Here is a 15,966-nt window from a genome sequence, read left to right as displayed (position 1 = left end):
GCCATCGTCTCCTCGTTCTGCCGTGGATATGCACAGGTAGGAATGATAGATTTCACTACATAAGCAGGCAGTTTTGTAATCGTAAGTACAAAGCATCAGTCAACGGTCGTCAGTGTTTGTTGTCGGTGCGGAAAAATACGAACGAAAGCGCTGATAAGAAATGACCACTTGCTTTAAAATGAAGACACGGCCAATCGGCTTTCACCTTTTTCTTGCGATCGCCTTTGGCGCGCCAGAGTTTTGGCAGGAAAATCAATAACGGTGCATCATGCGTTACCTCTAAAACTCGACTCTACTTTGTGGGGCTCTGCGCCATTTATCTTTAGGAGGAGGAGGAAACTTTATTGAGGAGAATTGAGAAAGTTCTTTCTTCGTGGGAGTTCGCTTCTCCTCAAGCCGCCCCAGGGGTGGTCATCGCTCGATGGCGCTCGACGACCTCCTTGGCCCAAGCCGTGATTGCGTGTTGCCGGCTTGGATCAGAGCTAAGCAATGCGGCCTCGCACTGTTCCGAATAGGTAATCTGCAGGCCCTCCGGCGGATGCATGCTTTCACATTTAAACATGATGTGTTCGAGATCTGCCCTCTGAACACCGCAAAGTGAACATGAGGGGCTGTATTCGCCTGAATACCATTGTGCTAGCTTATACGGATTAAAGCACGTATTTGTTTGAAGTTTTCTAAGTAGTGTTTGTCTTGATTTGCTGAGTGTATAGGCCTTTTACAGAGAGTAGTTCCATTCTCCTTAATAGGTGGCGCCACTAGGACGGCCGACATTGCTCTCTTTCGGAACGCATCGGCGCGCAGTGCGGACTGCTGCTGTGAATCTTGTGTGAGAATGCCGGCTGACTTTTAAACACCGCTGCTTTGATGCAGGTGTCATCTGTATTGTAGAAGCATTCTGCGAGGAAGTAGAGCTAATGACCCTGTTGTTTATTGACGAAAGAACAGACGATGCTTTCTACATAAGGTGCACATCATGGCCAAGGCCACTGTTTTTCTCTGAGGTGTATCACGAGTTCATGTTCCTTTCTGGGACAAGAAAGCACATGTGAATTGTAGAGAAAGGCTATACCCCACGCACCAGCTCATTTCAGCACCGGCAGCAGCCATAAGAATGCGAGAACGACCCTGGCGTTTTCTGGGGAGTTGCATATATTGCGCCTTTGCACTGCTACCCCGCTATTTTGCTACCCCGCTATAAGAATTGACTGTGCAGAGAAGGAAAGTCAATGTGGGCATGTCAGTGAGCCTTCTTACTTTAATTAGATACTGTTCCCAAGGATACGCGGTATTGAATTCCGGCCTCGGTGGCTGCTTTTCGATGGAGCCGAATACCCAGGCGCCCGTGTGCTGTGCAATATCAGTGCATTTCAAAGAACGCCGGGAGGTGGGAATTTCCGCATCCTCCGCTCATAGCCTGAGTCGCTTTGGGACGTTAAACCTCACAAACCAAACGAAACTTTAATTAGACAAGCAGTGCCGCAATAGATGTTATAACTGCTGCTTTTATAAAACTAATGCACGGGCGAATGATGAAATTTACCAAAGATTTTTTATATCCCCGCTTGCTTGGGCTGCCTTGTGTGGGTTCTGAATTCCCGTGCAGTTTCCAGTTACTTTCGGCCGAGCGCAGGTGAACGCCGCTGAGCGCCTGATGCGGCCTTCAAGCAGCGTAATAATCTTGAAGCCAGGACGTTTACAGGAGGTAAAATTGTACCTTATCAATTGTCGGGGATTACACGAGCGTCCATATGGAGCAGTAAATATTGTGCACAATGTTGAATGGTGAACATTCATAATGCGTCTCAGCTAGCACTGTCTGAACATGCATTCGCCCCTTGCTCAAGAAAATTAAAAAAAAAAAATGTTTGAAGGGATAATCAGTTTTTTGAGGGGATAATCAGAGGGAATATTTAGTAATCTATTCAGTTTTACAGAAAATCGTGTTTTCTAAAAAGAGCGCTTGAGGGGGAATAGATAGAAAAAAAAACGAGTTGACGGCTGACGGGTTTGTAGAAACGTCGCAGCTAATGCAGGCAGTTAGGAGGACGCAATAAATAAGCTGCGTGGTTAAACTATAGATTTTTAGCCCCTACACATACTACGGACATTCACATGAAGCTTTCTTGGCTGTCTACAAGCTCGTTGCCCCCAGCGACAGCGGGTACGCCACACCGTGCAGCCGAGTACCAGCACGCCGGAAGCCGTCAAACCAGATGGCCCGAAGGCCGGCGATGGCGGATGGGTCACATGATCAAATATGGCAACGCCCATGCTCTCGCGCTGTAAAAGGTCTATAGTGTGGCTCCGGATATTTCAGACTGTTGTTTTTATACCAATTCTCAATTCCTCTGTACGTAGGGTCTCTCTCGCGAGCCAATCTTAGTTCGGGGTAACGCACCTCCCGGCCTACGACGAATCCTCGGGCATACTGGTGCGCCGCCTCGTTTCCAGGATGACCCGCGTGTGCGGGGACCCACAAAATTATGATCGAACGTGCGTTTTTAAAGTAATAAAAAAATTTCAAAATTTTGGCTGCTGGTTGATGAATTCTACCTTTTGCGAAATTTCTAATGGCTGTTTTTGAGTCGCTAAAAATGTATTTGGAGTTCGTCGTGACAATCGCCAGAGCTACAGCCGCCTCTTCTGCCTACTCTGGCGTTCGCACTTCGTTTATCGTCGCTGAATTTTGTAAGCGATACTTGTGATCGACTAGTGCCAGGGCATAGGCTCTCTTATTCCCGTATTCTGCTGCGTCCACATATGTCGTATTTGGTAGACTGGAATAGTATTTCTCTAATGATTGGGCTCTTGCTACCCGACGCTGCAGGTGAAACGCCGGGTGCATGTTCTTAGGTAGTGGAGGGACTACCAGTATCTTGTGTATTGGACGGGGGACCGACGTTACCTGTGAGTGTCTGCCCTCGTAGTGTATTCGCAGTATCTGTCTTCCGGTCGATGTTGCGGTCAACCGCTCGTACTGCACCGTGAGGTGTGCTTCGATCATTTCTTCTAGTGTGTTATGTATCCCGTGTTGCACGAGTTTCTCGGTAGCCGTGAAAATGGGAAGACCCAGTACTGTTTTGAAGGACTGCCGAATAATGGAATCGATAGCTTCTCTTTCCTTGGCCTGTGGGAATAAGTAGGGCGTGGTATATATAATGCGGCTGAAAACGAATGCTTGCGCAAGTTTTAGTGTCTCTTTTTCTTTCATCCCTCTTTCTTTGTTTGATATCCTCCAAATAAGGCGAGATGTTTGATTACTTATCGTTCGGAGTTTTTGGATTAAATCCGTGTTTTTGCCATTTGATTGATTGTACATACCCAGTATGCGTAACTTTTCTACTCTCGGGATAGTGAAACCATCCATGTATATATTGATGTTTGTGGTAATGTTTTTTGTATATGTTTTTGGTTTAATGACTAAAAGTTCTAATATTTGAGATGAGCATTCCAAGCCAATTTTCTCCGTCTCCTCCACTACCGCATCTGCTGCTTGAAGCAGCGTGTCCTCAATTGTGCCGGCGTGACCCTTCGTTGTCCATAGAGTAATATCGTCGGCATAGAAAGAGTGCTCTAGATCTGGGATTTGTTCCAATTTGCGTGCCAAATTTATTAAAGTGATATTAAAGAGAAATTGGGACCGTACTGAGCCTTGCGGCGTGCCCCTGTCCCCTAGTTGGAATTTGTTGGAATGTATAGACCCTAATTGAATTTCTGTTGTCCTACCTGTTAAGAAGGCCTTGATATAATTATACATCCTGGCGCCCACCTGCAGCTCGGATAGGGCACCCATGATAGCTTTGTGGTTCACATTATCGAAGGCTTTTGTAAGGTCAAGAGCTAATATGGCTCTTAACCTGTTATTCATCTCAAGTGCCAAGATTTCGTGCTTAATCCTTAACATTGTGTCCTGTGTGGATAAAAGGGGTCTGAATCCCAACATAGTAGGAGGGTCAGATCCCACTCGTCCATGTACGACTGAAGCCTTGCCTTGAGGAAGACTTGCTAGGGCTACGTGCTTGAATAATTTACCTAGACACGAGGTGAGAGATATCGGTCTCAGGGTTTCTATTGAAAGTTTTTTCCCTGGTTTCGGAATAAAAGTTACCTTGGCGTGCTTCCACGTTTCCGGTAAGGATCCTTTATTCCAACATTCGTTGGCGAAGTTGGTAAGTTGGGAAATGGAGTTTTCATCTAGGTTTCTCAGCATAGTATTTGTGACACCATCCACGCCGGGTGCCGAGGGCGTGCGGATTTTATGAATAGCTGCTCGAACTTCCGCTTCCGTTATGTTGGAGTCTATTGAGGGTTCGGGTTGCCTTTACATTCCGGAAGGAGTTCTTTGTCACGAGAGATTTTGAAATAGCGAGCCTTAAGAGCGTTAATGATTTCTTCGTTCGTGAGGTCATTAACGTGAAGGAGTCTTTGTATTTCCTGCTTCTTAACTCCTTTGCTGGATTCGGGATCGAGAAGATGTCGCAGTAAATTCCACGCACCTCGCGTACCCATGTTTTCATTAAAGTTGTCGCATATTTGATGCCACTGTTGCTGAGCCAACTGGGACGCGTGATCTTGAATTTCCTTGTTTAGGTTGGCTATTTTGACCCTAAGCCTTTTGTTGTGTTATTGCATAGCCCATCTCTTTTCCATACTGTGCCTAGCTTCCCACATGTGAAGTAAGCGATTGTCAATGTTGCTTACTTCGAGTTCATTTTCTATTTCTGTCGTGGCAGTACCTACATCCTTTAGGAGATTGGATACCCATTCCTGGATGCCACTTATAAAATCAGAATCGTAGTTATTCCTATGCTGTCTGAATTTGTCCCAATCTGTGATTTTATGCTTTTTAGGTCGACCTTTGAAACTTCCAATCTGAATTTCCGATTTGATGATGTAGTGGTTACTTCCTAAATTTTGCCTAGTGTTAGACAATCTAACATTCGGTAGGTTTTTTCCGGCCGTAATGTCCTGACACGTGTCTCTGTTGATGATTTTTCCAATCCTAGTAGGCTGTAGGGGATCTGTATATTGTGTGAAACCTCGTTGCTGGAGGAAGTTCATTAAGGATCTCCCTTTAGCTGTGGTCTTGGCATGCCCCCATTCTACATGGGGAGCATTAAAGTCTCCCACCACGATTAAGGGGTTATGTTTGGCTATGTTAAGGGCTTGAACCATGACTCTCTGAATCGGTGGATAGCCAGCTCTTGGGTTACTGTATAGATTAAGCACGAATAAAGGCGCCTTGTTCCTTTTCGAAGGGATAATTTCTAGCAGTATGCAGTCAATATCCACGTTTTCGAGCTCGTTGTTTATGAACGTTAAATTTCTGTGGACTAGCGTGGCGGTATACGGGTCCTTTAGGTTGTGGAGCGGTTTGAAGACCCTAAAGCCCGGCAGCTTCGGTCGATCGCACCTGCATTCTTGTAGTGCGATATTATCTGACGTTTTCTCTGTTTTTTGCGTGTGAAGAAGTAACTCGCCTTTCTTTTTGAGAAATGATCAGCAGTTCCACTGTCATACCCTTATATAGTTAGGCGGGGCCATGAGGCAATTGTAGCTCTTGTGTTTGCCCCTGAACGTTTGGGGGAATTCTTAGGAGAATATCTTGCAGGATGTTGTCTATAATGGTGAATTTTTGGTTGAAGTGTTTTTGCGTGGTTATTGTGGACTCGAGTATTATTTCTAACTTTTCAAAGCGGTTATTTGTTACTGCCTCTAGTTTCTCAGAGCGCTGACTACTCTGAAGTGTGGGTTGCTCAACAGTTTCCGCGAGAGTGGGCTGGTGACCAGCCACTGCTCATTTCTTTCTAGGGTTTGGACCCCCTTGTTCCGTAGTGGGAACTAGAGTGATCGTTTCCTCTGACGCATTTGTGTTTTGAGACACCTTTCCTTTTTTTGTTGCATAGCGTTCCTAAGATCGTCATTTTCTTTTTAAGATCGTTTATTTTCTTTTTTCAATTATGCTCCTTTTCGTTGAAAGTTCATTAAATTTAGAATGGAGGACCTGCAGCTCTCGTGCTAGGTTTTGGTTTGACTGACTGTGGGAGGCCGTATTTGCCCAGCTCACCTGTTTGAGGATGCTTGCCCCCGGGCTAGGCGTCCTTTCGCTGTGGCTGCTGCTGATGTGGCGACAGTCTCGCGTCCGCGGATAAATGTAGAGGTTCCCTCCTTTTCCTGCTCGGACGTGAAGTCAGTCCACGAGTTCTTGCAAGAACTAGAGGATTATCAGACGGCACTGGGTTCCCCAGACGACGTGGTGCTAGCGCAGGTAATTCCCGTAACACGTTTTGAGAGCGCGGCGCTATGGAGACGCTGCCAGCCGGCCTTCAGGTCGATGGCAGACTTCACAGATCGCTTCCGGGCCGAGTTCTTGCCGCCCGATTACGAGCGCCGGATCCTTGAGGAGCTAGCGTTGCGCACACAGCACCCAGACGAGAGCTTCCTCGAGTATGTACGCGCAATGCAGGATCTCTACAAGAGGGCAGATCCCACGGCAACCGATCTTGAAAAGGTCGCGCGTGTGATCAGGCAATGCCATCCGCGCTTCAAGCCGTATTTGCGGGGACGTGGTTTTGCAAACCTCGAGGCTCTAGCACAAGAAGCGAAGGTAGTGCAGGCGGATTTACTCGCTGAATTAAGCCACCAGCCACCCCCAGTCCAGCCGAATCGCTAGAGCCGCGATGCGCCTGGGCCGGAGGCCAAGACTCCACGCCGCGCGCCGGAGGCGCAGACGTAATGACGATTGGGCAGGAAAGGCCACTGGAAGGCACCGCTATTCCTCGCGCTCTTGACCCGTACACGTTCGAGCAGCGGCGTCGAGCTGGGCTCGCCAGCGACGTCCGCATAGGCGCGGAGAGAGGGAAAAAACGTCCCCAACCGCTTCGTGGAACGCGGCATCCCCCGACCGCGCGGCAGGTGAACGATCTTCTTTGCTGGAATTGCAACCAGCCGGGCCACGTGGCACGCGAGTGTCAAGCAAGGCATGTGCAGGGAAACGGGGACCGCCAGCGGCGATAATTGGTAACACCAGCCTGTCGCCGTCGGCGGGAGAATGTCGTGGTAGCCACGGCGGAAAATGGGCAATGTACTCCCACGCCAGGTCACCGGGCGACCGCACCGGCGGCGCAGATGCTTTTGTCACCCTCGCCTGTAGAGCGCAAGGAATGTTGTCGCGCTCGAGCCCTTTTATGCTAGTGCGGCTAGCTGGTCAAAGCTACTCTGCACTCGTTGACATGGGCTCAAAACTGTCACTGGTCGGTGACGACTTGTTCGAGCCCTGCCGTAGATGTAACATCCGTGTCAGGCCAGCCGAAACCCCTTTGAGCTTAGCAGCAGGGACGGCAAAAGCGGAGGGAGCAGTGCGTTTGGTCGCGCGCTTTGACGGCAGAAAGCGGAGGCATCGCTTCGTCTATCTGCCCGGCTTAGCCATACCAGTTATTCTGGGAAGAGATTTTCTTTCTAGCGAAGGCATTGTGCTCGACAGGGGGAGAACGGCTATCACTACAGCCCCTTCACCCCCCTCATTCCCTTTGTTAGCGCACCCAAACAGGAAATCGTGCCCAGCGGGCGAGCGTTCACGCTTGTGTGGCAGACGGCTTCCCCGCGACGCTGAATGGTAGCCCATTAGAAGCAATTATCGCGTCCTTCTCAGGAACCGGTAGTCAGCGCCGAAAGCTTGTTGAAACTTTACTGCTGTTTCCGGATTGCTTCCCAGAGAAACCAGGCAGAACCGACTTGCTTCAGCACGAGATCGAAACGGGTGATGCGCGCCCTTTCATATGTAACCCGCGGGCGTTAAGCGCGCATAAGAGACAGCTTCTCGACAGCGCCCTTGACGAGATGATTGATACTGGCGCGGTGAGACCCTCACAAAGTGCCTGGGCGTCCCCAGTGGTTCTAGCGCCAAAGAAAGATGGTTCGGTCAGGCTGTGTGTTGATTATCGAAAGCTCAACTCATTGACGCCTACAGTTGCGTACCCTTTCCAGTCGATCGAGGCTGTGATGTACGCGTTAGGGAACGCAAGGTTCTTCACAGTCCTGGATGCAAGCAGAGGGTACCTGCAGATTGAGGTGGCGGAAGGTGACATTCAGAAAACCGCATTCACCTGTCACCGCGGGCTCTTTGAATTTACTCGACTCCCGTTTGGTTTGTCTAATGCACCAAGCACGTTCATGCGATTGATGGACATTGTGCTAGGCGATGCAAGATTCAACTACGCGATGGCGCACTTCGACGACGTCGTGATAATCTCACAGTCGTTCGAAGAGCATCTCATTCACTTGAATTCCGTTCTTGAAAGAATGAGACGTGCGGGTATAACGATCAACCCAAAGAAAGTGCAGTTTGCTTCAAAGAGAGTGAACCGCTTGGGATTTGTGGTTGATGATGGCACTTTGAGACCTAACGATGACAAACTACAGGCAATTCTGAATTACCCCTGCCCGACGGACGTGAAGAGCTTGCAGAGGTTTTTGGGAATGGTTGCCTTCTACAGACAATTCATCCCTAGTTGTTCGGAGCTCGCTAGGCCGTTGAACCAGCTGTTCCGTAAAGGCTCGAAGTGGGTCTGGGGCAAGGAACAGAACGAAGCTTTTGTTGCCTTGGCTCCCGCGATACCGAACACCGCTAGTTTGCGCCTCCCGGACCTGAACAAGCAGTTTGTCTTGCAGACAGACGCTAGTGATGTCGTTGTAGGAGCTGGTTTGTTGCAGGAACACGAGGGCAAGCTGAGCCCTGTCGCATTCGCTAGCCGCACGCTCACATCGGCGGAACGGAATTACTCCGCGACCGAAAGGGAATGCCTGGCGGTAATGTTCGCATTGTCAAAGTTCGACATGTACCTAGACCGAGCGGTTTTCATCGTGCAGACAGATCACCAGGCACTTTCGTGGTTAAAGAGGCTGAAAAACCCCGCAGGCAGACTCGCGAGATGGGCGCTGACGTTGCAACGTTACGCGTACGCCATTGAGTACCGCCGCGGTAGCATTAATGAGGTGGCCGATGCTTTATCGCGCGCACCGTGGAAGGCTGACAGAAGCGTATCAGAAGCGCAAATCAGCATTGCTGAAAGCGGCGTCGCCGCTACTGGAGAGGAGGAGAGGGCGGACGCGAGTGTCGCGCCCTGCGTAGTTGAAGAGAGAAAGGAAGCGGACAGAGGCTCCGCGCTGTGCTGCGAGAGAGAGAGGGCGCAGCAGCTGGTGGCGGCGACTACTCGCCTGCCAAGAAGCGAGGCAGAGAGAAATCTGTCTTGGGGAGTAGCGGTCAGTAGGGAACAGCTAATTGAGGCTCAGAAAGCAGACGGTCTATGCCAGCGGGTGCTGACAGAGCTTGCGAGTAGTGCAGCTTGCACCGGGAACGCTGAGGGCAAGTACGACGCGTATCTGCTGGGCGATGATGGCTTACTGCTCCGCTACATCCCCCAACTTGAGGAGGAAGAGGCGATTGCATCCCCTTTCCGAGTCGTGGTCCCGAGGAAGCTGCGGAAACGATTTCTCCAGTACTTCCATGACTCAGCGCTGGCAGGCCATGGCCGCGGCAGTAAGACTTACGACAAGTTATGCCGTGTCGCGACCTGGCCAGGTATGAGAAAGGAAGTGCTGGGTTACGCCCGTACATGTCCTGTTTGCCAGGTAGCGAAGACTCGGGCGGGGAAACCCGCTGGCATGATGAAGCTGGTAGTTAGCAACTATCTGTGGCAAGTGGTCGCGTGCGATATCATGAGACCTCTCCCTCGCTCCGCGCGCGGAAACCAATATATCATGGTAATAACGGACCACTATTCTAAGTGGGTTGAGGTTTCCCCCTTAGGAAGCTTGTGTCAGAACGGATTTGGGAGAAACTGTTGGAGACATTCCCTCGTTTTGGTTTCCCATCCGACCGGATTACAGAAAATGCTTCGTATTTCACAAGCAAAGTCTTTGTTGATTCCTGTCGGGCGCTTCAAATCCGCCACAGGAAAACGAGTCCCTACCACGCTCAGAGCAACATAACCGAGAGAGTGAATCGGAATGTTAAGAGTATGCTGGTTGCGACGACCGAGCAGCACAGAGATTGGGACGCACGGCTGTCAGAACTGGCTTTCGCCACTAGAACAACCGTGATCAGGTCGGTGGGTATGACACCTGCTTGAATTTTGGGAAAGAGATCGCTTTTCCGCTAGAGAACGCCCTACTTGGCGCGGCGGGGCTCGCGCCCCCTCCGCTTACGCAGTACGCGGCAAATCTCCGCGAGCGCCTTGAGGCAGCGCAGCGCGCGGCTCGTGAAAACCTCGATGTCGCGCGCATGGAGCAAGCGGATCAGTACAACAAAGGTCGTCGTCACGTCGTTTTCAACACGGGCGACTTGGTACTGAAAAGAACACAGCCACTTAGTAACGCAGCGCGTGGTTTTGCCGCTTCGCTAGCGCACAAGTGGGTTGGACCGTTCTAAGTTACGGCACGGACTACGCCACTCACCTTCAGCTGCGGTTGTCGGCGAGCGGTGAAACCGCCGGTCCGGTGCACGTCGCAGACTTGAAAGCTTACCACCTTCGCAAGGACGATAACTGCGAAGCGGGGGAAGCTCAAGGCGATGCAGCGATCTCCCCCAAAATAAGGCGTACAGGTAGCAACCGACGCTATAACCTAAGGCCAAGGTAGTGCACTACTTTGTCTAACGTCTTTGCTTCTTTCAGAATGCATTCTGATAAGATTTTGCAGCAGCCAGATGAACACCGTCGCTGGGGCGGGAAACCGCACCCAGCGCATGGTTCAAGGAGGGGCCACTTAAACAGGGGGTACCCCCCTAGTTTGTAGTGCTTTGTGGCCCATCATTGTGACCAGCGTGGCCATGCTGGCCGTCTTGAACGAATCTGGATTGGAGCCCGCTGCCCGGGCCTGGAGTACGGGCCTCAGGAAGCCAGGTGTGCCTCGGGCGGAAATGCCTGCTGCAAAGGGGTCCCGGTGCATCCAGCACGGCGCCACGTGGAAAGGGGTCGACAGCGATGTAGAGTAGCAGCTCAGGGCCGCTGCCAAGCGTACCCGTGGCCGAGCTCAGCTGCGCTATGACCCCGAGGATGTGGCCGCTGCCGGAGAGGGACCAGCCGGAACAGTCCCGCCATGCCTGCTGCTGCTCCCGTCCCATGGACCAGCTGAGATGGCATCCCGCCAGAGCCAGGCGACAAGCCTCCATATTTTACGCCGACCCGGGCTCGGACTTGGACATAGCGCCGCGCATTCAAAGGCCGCGTCACTTCCCAATACTCCCTGCGCGCGGCCTGTTTCCCTCTCCCCGCTCGTTCGGGGATAACCGGTCCCGCGCGAGGGGGCTATAAAGGAAGCCACGCGCCGCTGTCTCGCTCTCTCTTCGCTCCTGCTCTTGGCTGCTGGCGCTTCCCTACGGACGACGACCCCGCACCGCCTTGGACGATCCCCTTCTGGACGTGAGATTTAAGATGTTTGTTACACGGTCCGCTGTGTATTTGTCGTGCGCATCCCTCGGGCTGAGGAATCACCCACAACTTTTAGACGGAAAGTGTAGAAACAGTATAGGGAAGAGAGCAGAGGACTACTGACGCCTTTGTTTCTGAAAACTCGCTTTTTGTGTGCTTTTATCGCATTATACTAATGTAAGCTTGCGAGCGGATAAGCGGTACTACACGGTGTCGCCATCAGCAGGTTAAAGGACAGTGTTGACCGACTGCAAAACAAGGAGTAAGGAATCGGAATCGAAGTTACCACGAAATAAACCACTACTCTAGAGCTGAAAGCCTTTGTCTCCGGCAAGAAACCGCCTATAGCTTTTACAAATGGGCCTATGACGGTTCTGCAACACATGCGGAGATCCAATCATACACTTCCTCTATCCCATGGTGTAGGCCCCACAACACGTTCTCATCTTTTTGAAGGTGAATGAAATAATTGTGAGGTGCAGCCTAAAATACTCGTTAAGTTGGGCCTGATGCACCTTCTGAGAAACAGGAGGGTTTCCCTGCTCACGCAAGTGCATTAGAACCTGTGGTTACTAAAAATTTACACTTACTAAAGATTACTATAGATTTATAGTCAGCTGTCTTCATTAAACAAAATATTCAGTCACTTTCTTAATATTCTCTTTGACTCTTTCTTACGGGCTGCATACGCCCATATTGATGCGTTCACAACATGCTATGCAGATGGAGACACATGAAGTGCACTAAGCCAGCTCTCTGTTTTGGAGCTTCAAATTCACTAAAGAACCACTGTACACTGCGAGCACACTTCATAAAGATGCTAGTACACACAAACGATGGTTAATGAGGTGTTGTTTTTTCTCCGGATCTGTCCTACGGGTAGGCGAATAGTATGCATATTACGGAACTGAGATTCTCACTCTTGCAGGCAAGATGTTGCGGCCACGTTCTGGTACTTCGACGGCACCATGTGCACGAGGTGGACTTTCCCACGCGGAAACTGCCCATCGGCCGAGCGAGGTGTCTACCGGACATTCGAAGCCTGCTACCGGCAGTGCGAGGCGAGAGGAAGAAGGAAGAAGTCCGCCGACTGCGCACGCCCGGCATTGGCACCCTGTGAAGTGGAGATACTGCGTTTCCCGTATTTTGCAGACATGCGGGCCAAAAGCAGCGATCGTTGCATAAACGCGTCTCGCAGGGCTCTACTCACACAGCGCTGCCTCGTGGGAGCCAACCGGTTTGTGTCGCAAAAAGACTGTCGAAACACGTGCTTGAAGTGAGCCATGTATCGCCCTGCTCTGGGGCGTCGCTTCAATAAAACAGTGTGACAGACCAGCACCACAGACATGATTACTTTGCACGTTACTATGATGTAAAGCAGGTCTGACAGTGCCAAAACACTAGATATATTGCTGAACGAGTTTCAAGCGCCGTTTGACTAGAGATGAGGAGATCACTAGAATAAATAGCACTTTGAATATACAATCCATACAGTTCCGGTGTACATAAATTCTGACCGTGAAAGCGGTGCACAGCATAGCTAGTAAAGCATGACTAGACGATTATGCATTTCCTTCAAACTATAATATGTGTATAAACAACCGAAGCGATATTGAATAAAGCCGCTTATGATCGCAGCCGAAAATCATTAGCCTTTCTGACACTTGATGGTACGGTTTCCGTTCTTCGTCTCATTTGGAGCAAGACGTGCGTGGAGTAATTTTTTCAATAAAATTTTCTTTCTCGTAAAGCTATACCAAGGTATAAACCAGAATATAATAAACATTTTCTCATGAAAATGCAAATGCAATGCAAGCAAAGTCGCCCCTCGTATTTTATACTGGTAGAATTCGATTTAAGGAAACCCAAATTAACGAACGTTTCGATTTAACGAAGATATCCCGATTCCCCTTCAGAGGTCCATATTGCCGCGAACTATTCAAATGTCTATTTGTTCTTTTTTTCGACAGACGCCAGCATGCGGCTTTATCACTCCGATTCTGGCACGCGTATCAATTCTGTGCTCTATGTTTAATCACGGTCTTTGTAGCGAGACGCAACTTTCTCAGTTTGTCGCGCAAGATGCTCCGAGATGTTTTTCTAAGATTACGGCCACTCGCTTATATTCCTGCAATGTTCTTGATAGTGGTAGTCACCCTTTGCGGTTTTATCGCGATCTTTCTTTTGCAGCCGTTAAATCGAGCGCTGACGCTAGAAACCGGCATTCTTAGTTCGACGACCATGAACAGGATTGTTGTTATCGCCGCCGCGGATTGCTTAGTTCCTTCGGGCGCAAGCCAGCCAAAAAGGTTGCATTAGACTGCAAAGCCAGTGTCTTCGTTTGAAGCCACCGGGATTTTCATCACTGCGTAACAATATTGTCCAATGCTTTGAGTAACTCGAAATAACGAAACTATTTTTGCTATTCATCCCAATTTAGCGAACATTTTGCTGAAAATAAAGATCAAAAAGTCTTTTTTTGTCTATTTTGTACAAAACGCTCCAGAATGTATTGACTGCGAACCAACGGTAACATCGTACAGCAACTATGTCCCGCTTTTGCACAGGGTGCGCTGTGCGAAACGCGAGCTATATTGATTTGAATTCACGAGATTTTGCCAGCGGTAAAAATCCGGCCTCTCGGCCTGGGGACGGCAGCGGTGTCGCATGCCAACACCAGGACAAATTATGGTCGCCCTTAATCTGCTGCGACAGTTTGCCGGAACACGAGGGAAGAACGCACAGAAATAGGTAGTGGCTTAGCTCTGGTTAAGTCTGGATATACAAGCGAAAAGCTTCAGTTATGCTTTGTTTGACATCGTGGTTATGCTTCGTAGCTTAGCTGGCATTGTATACATTGCTTATCTATAGGCGTAGACTAGGTGAATCAATGGCATATGTTTACGAGTTTGCCTTTGGCTTTATCTTTTTATCGCTGTTCTCCAGCCAGCTCCCAAGCGAGTACTTCTGCTTCGGACGAATTTAGTTTCAAAGCTTTTTTGCGTATTCTATACTCCGCTTCATATATCAAGTGCAACGCAGTGAAAGCTATGCAAGTAGTCTGAAAAAAAAAAAGGCGTATCACTACGCGCCCGTTTCATGGCCGAGTGGTAACGGGCTCTGTATTCCGAGCATACACGTTTGCAATAACTTGGTTTACGTGCCTGGTCGTCTTCTCAGTGCGGATCTTACAGAAAACAGCCGCTCCGAAGAGGCAGTCGAGGTCGCTGCTGCTGCGCAGCGCAGAAGGCATCGGTAGCAGGGTTGGGGGGCAGCGAAAACGCGACACGAACTAAAACGACAAAAAAAAAAAAACATACAAATTTACTAAATCCAATCTGTTCACTCTAAAAAAGGTACTTTTCATGGAGTTGAGGCAAATGTATAATGTATTAGGCTTGCAGACAAAGCAGCTATTTTCTCTCGTCAAGAGTAGTCACTATTTTTCATCGCGCATGCAGAGAGCGCAAACAAGAGTTATAGGTTTGGCAGTGTTGCACTTGATGTATGAAACTGAGTTTAGCAGCAGCCGCACTCTCCTTCCCTTCTATTTCGAATGTGCACGCCTATTATCTGGCAAGCGCATTATACTGCCTCCTTGCGTATGCGTAGTAGCGCGCAGAGCATCTGTGGTAAACACGCGGCTGCAACAAAAGGTCAAACGGTGGGCGAGGAGGCGAAGCGCGCAGTTGTAGCGACACAATCGTTTCGGGGTAGCTCGGCTGGAAACGCTGATTGGCCCAAAATTAGTGACGTTAGATATGGCGTCACAAACAACGTCATGGATCACGTGATATTTTATGATGTCATGTCCGGTTGTAGGGCGCGCGTGTTTTCCCTAGACTGTCCTTGGATTCCCCATGCTTTTGAGAGCGCCCGGACGCGACCCGGCGGCATGGCCGGCGGTGTCGGCGGCGCGTCGCAAGCAAACGGCATGCAGCTGCCCAGCCGCTGGCCGTCGGCGGAGAGGCGCGAGGCCTAGCTTGCGTGCGGTGCGGACACCATGGAAACGGCAGCGACGTCAAATAACATATGCACGCTTCGAGCCGCGAAGAGGTTTCCGAACCAGCTTGTCGCACCGCACGAATTGCCGGGGAAATCACAGTTTAATTGCTTTTCCTTTATCTGGATCTGTGTGAGACCTTTCGGCGACAAAAACAATCGAGGTTCGCCAACGCGGTTTGAACTGTTCGTAGGCCGGCCGGGCGAATTTTCCTGTGACAACTTTAAACCATGTTTGCGGTGATTCCGCACATCTGCAAATTTCGTATATCTGCAAAACGTTTCCTTGCAAAATAGCTTTCTCGGTGCGACGTCTTTCAGGCGCGCAGGCTCTCGGCAACGGTCGTCCGTCCCGTTGCCACGCGTCCCGATATAATTCGGTCTTTTTCTAAGCGAAATAATTCATTATGAATTGTTTTAAGCAGAAATGCGCTCGGTGACCGCTCTTATTGGCTAAAAAGGGCCTAATTTCCTCACTCCAAACTAATGCGCCGGCGAATGCATATGATGCCGGCCGGCAACACCGCGGCGC

The sequence above is a fragment of the Amblyomma maculatum genome, chromosome 7 (assembly GCF_055883805.1).
Source record: "Amblyomma maculatum isolate TAMU_Amacu chromosome 7, ASM5588380v1, whole genome shotgun sequence".
NCBI classification, from domain to species: Eukaryota; Metazoa; Arthropoda; class Arachnida; order Ixodida; family Ixodidae; genus Amblyomma; species Amblyomma maculatum.
The sequence above is the reverse complement of the archived record's forward strand: the minus strand, read 5'-3'. Positions refer to the sequence as shown.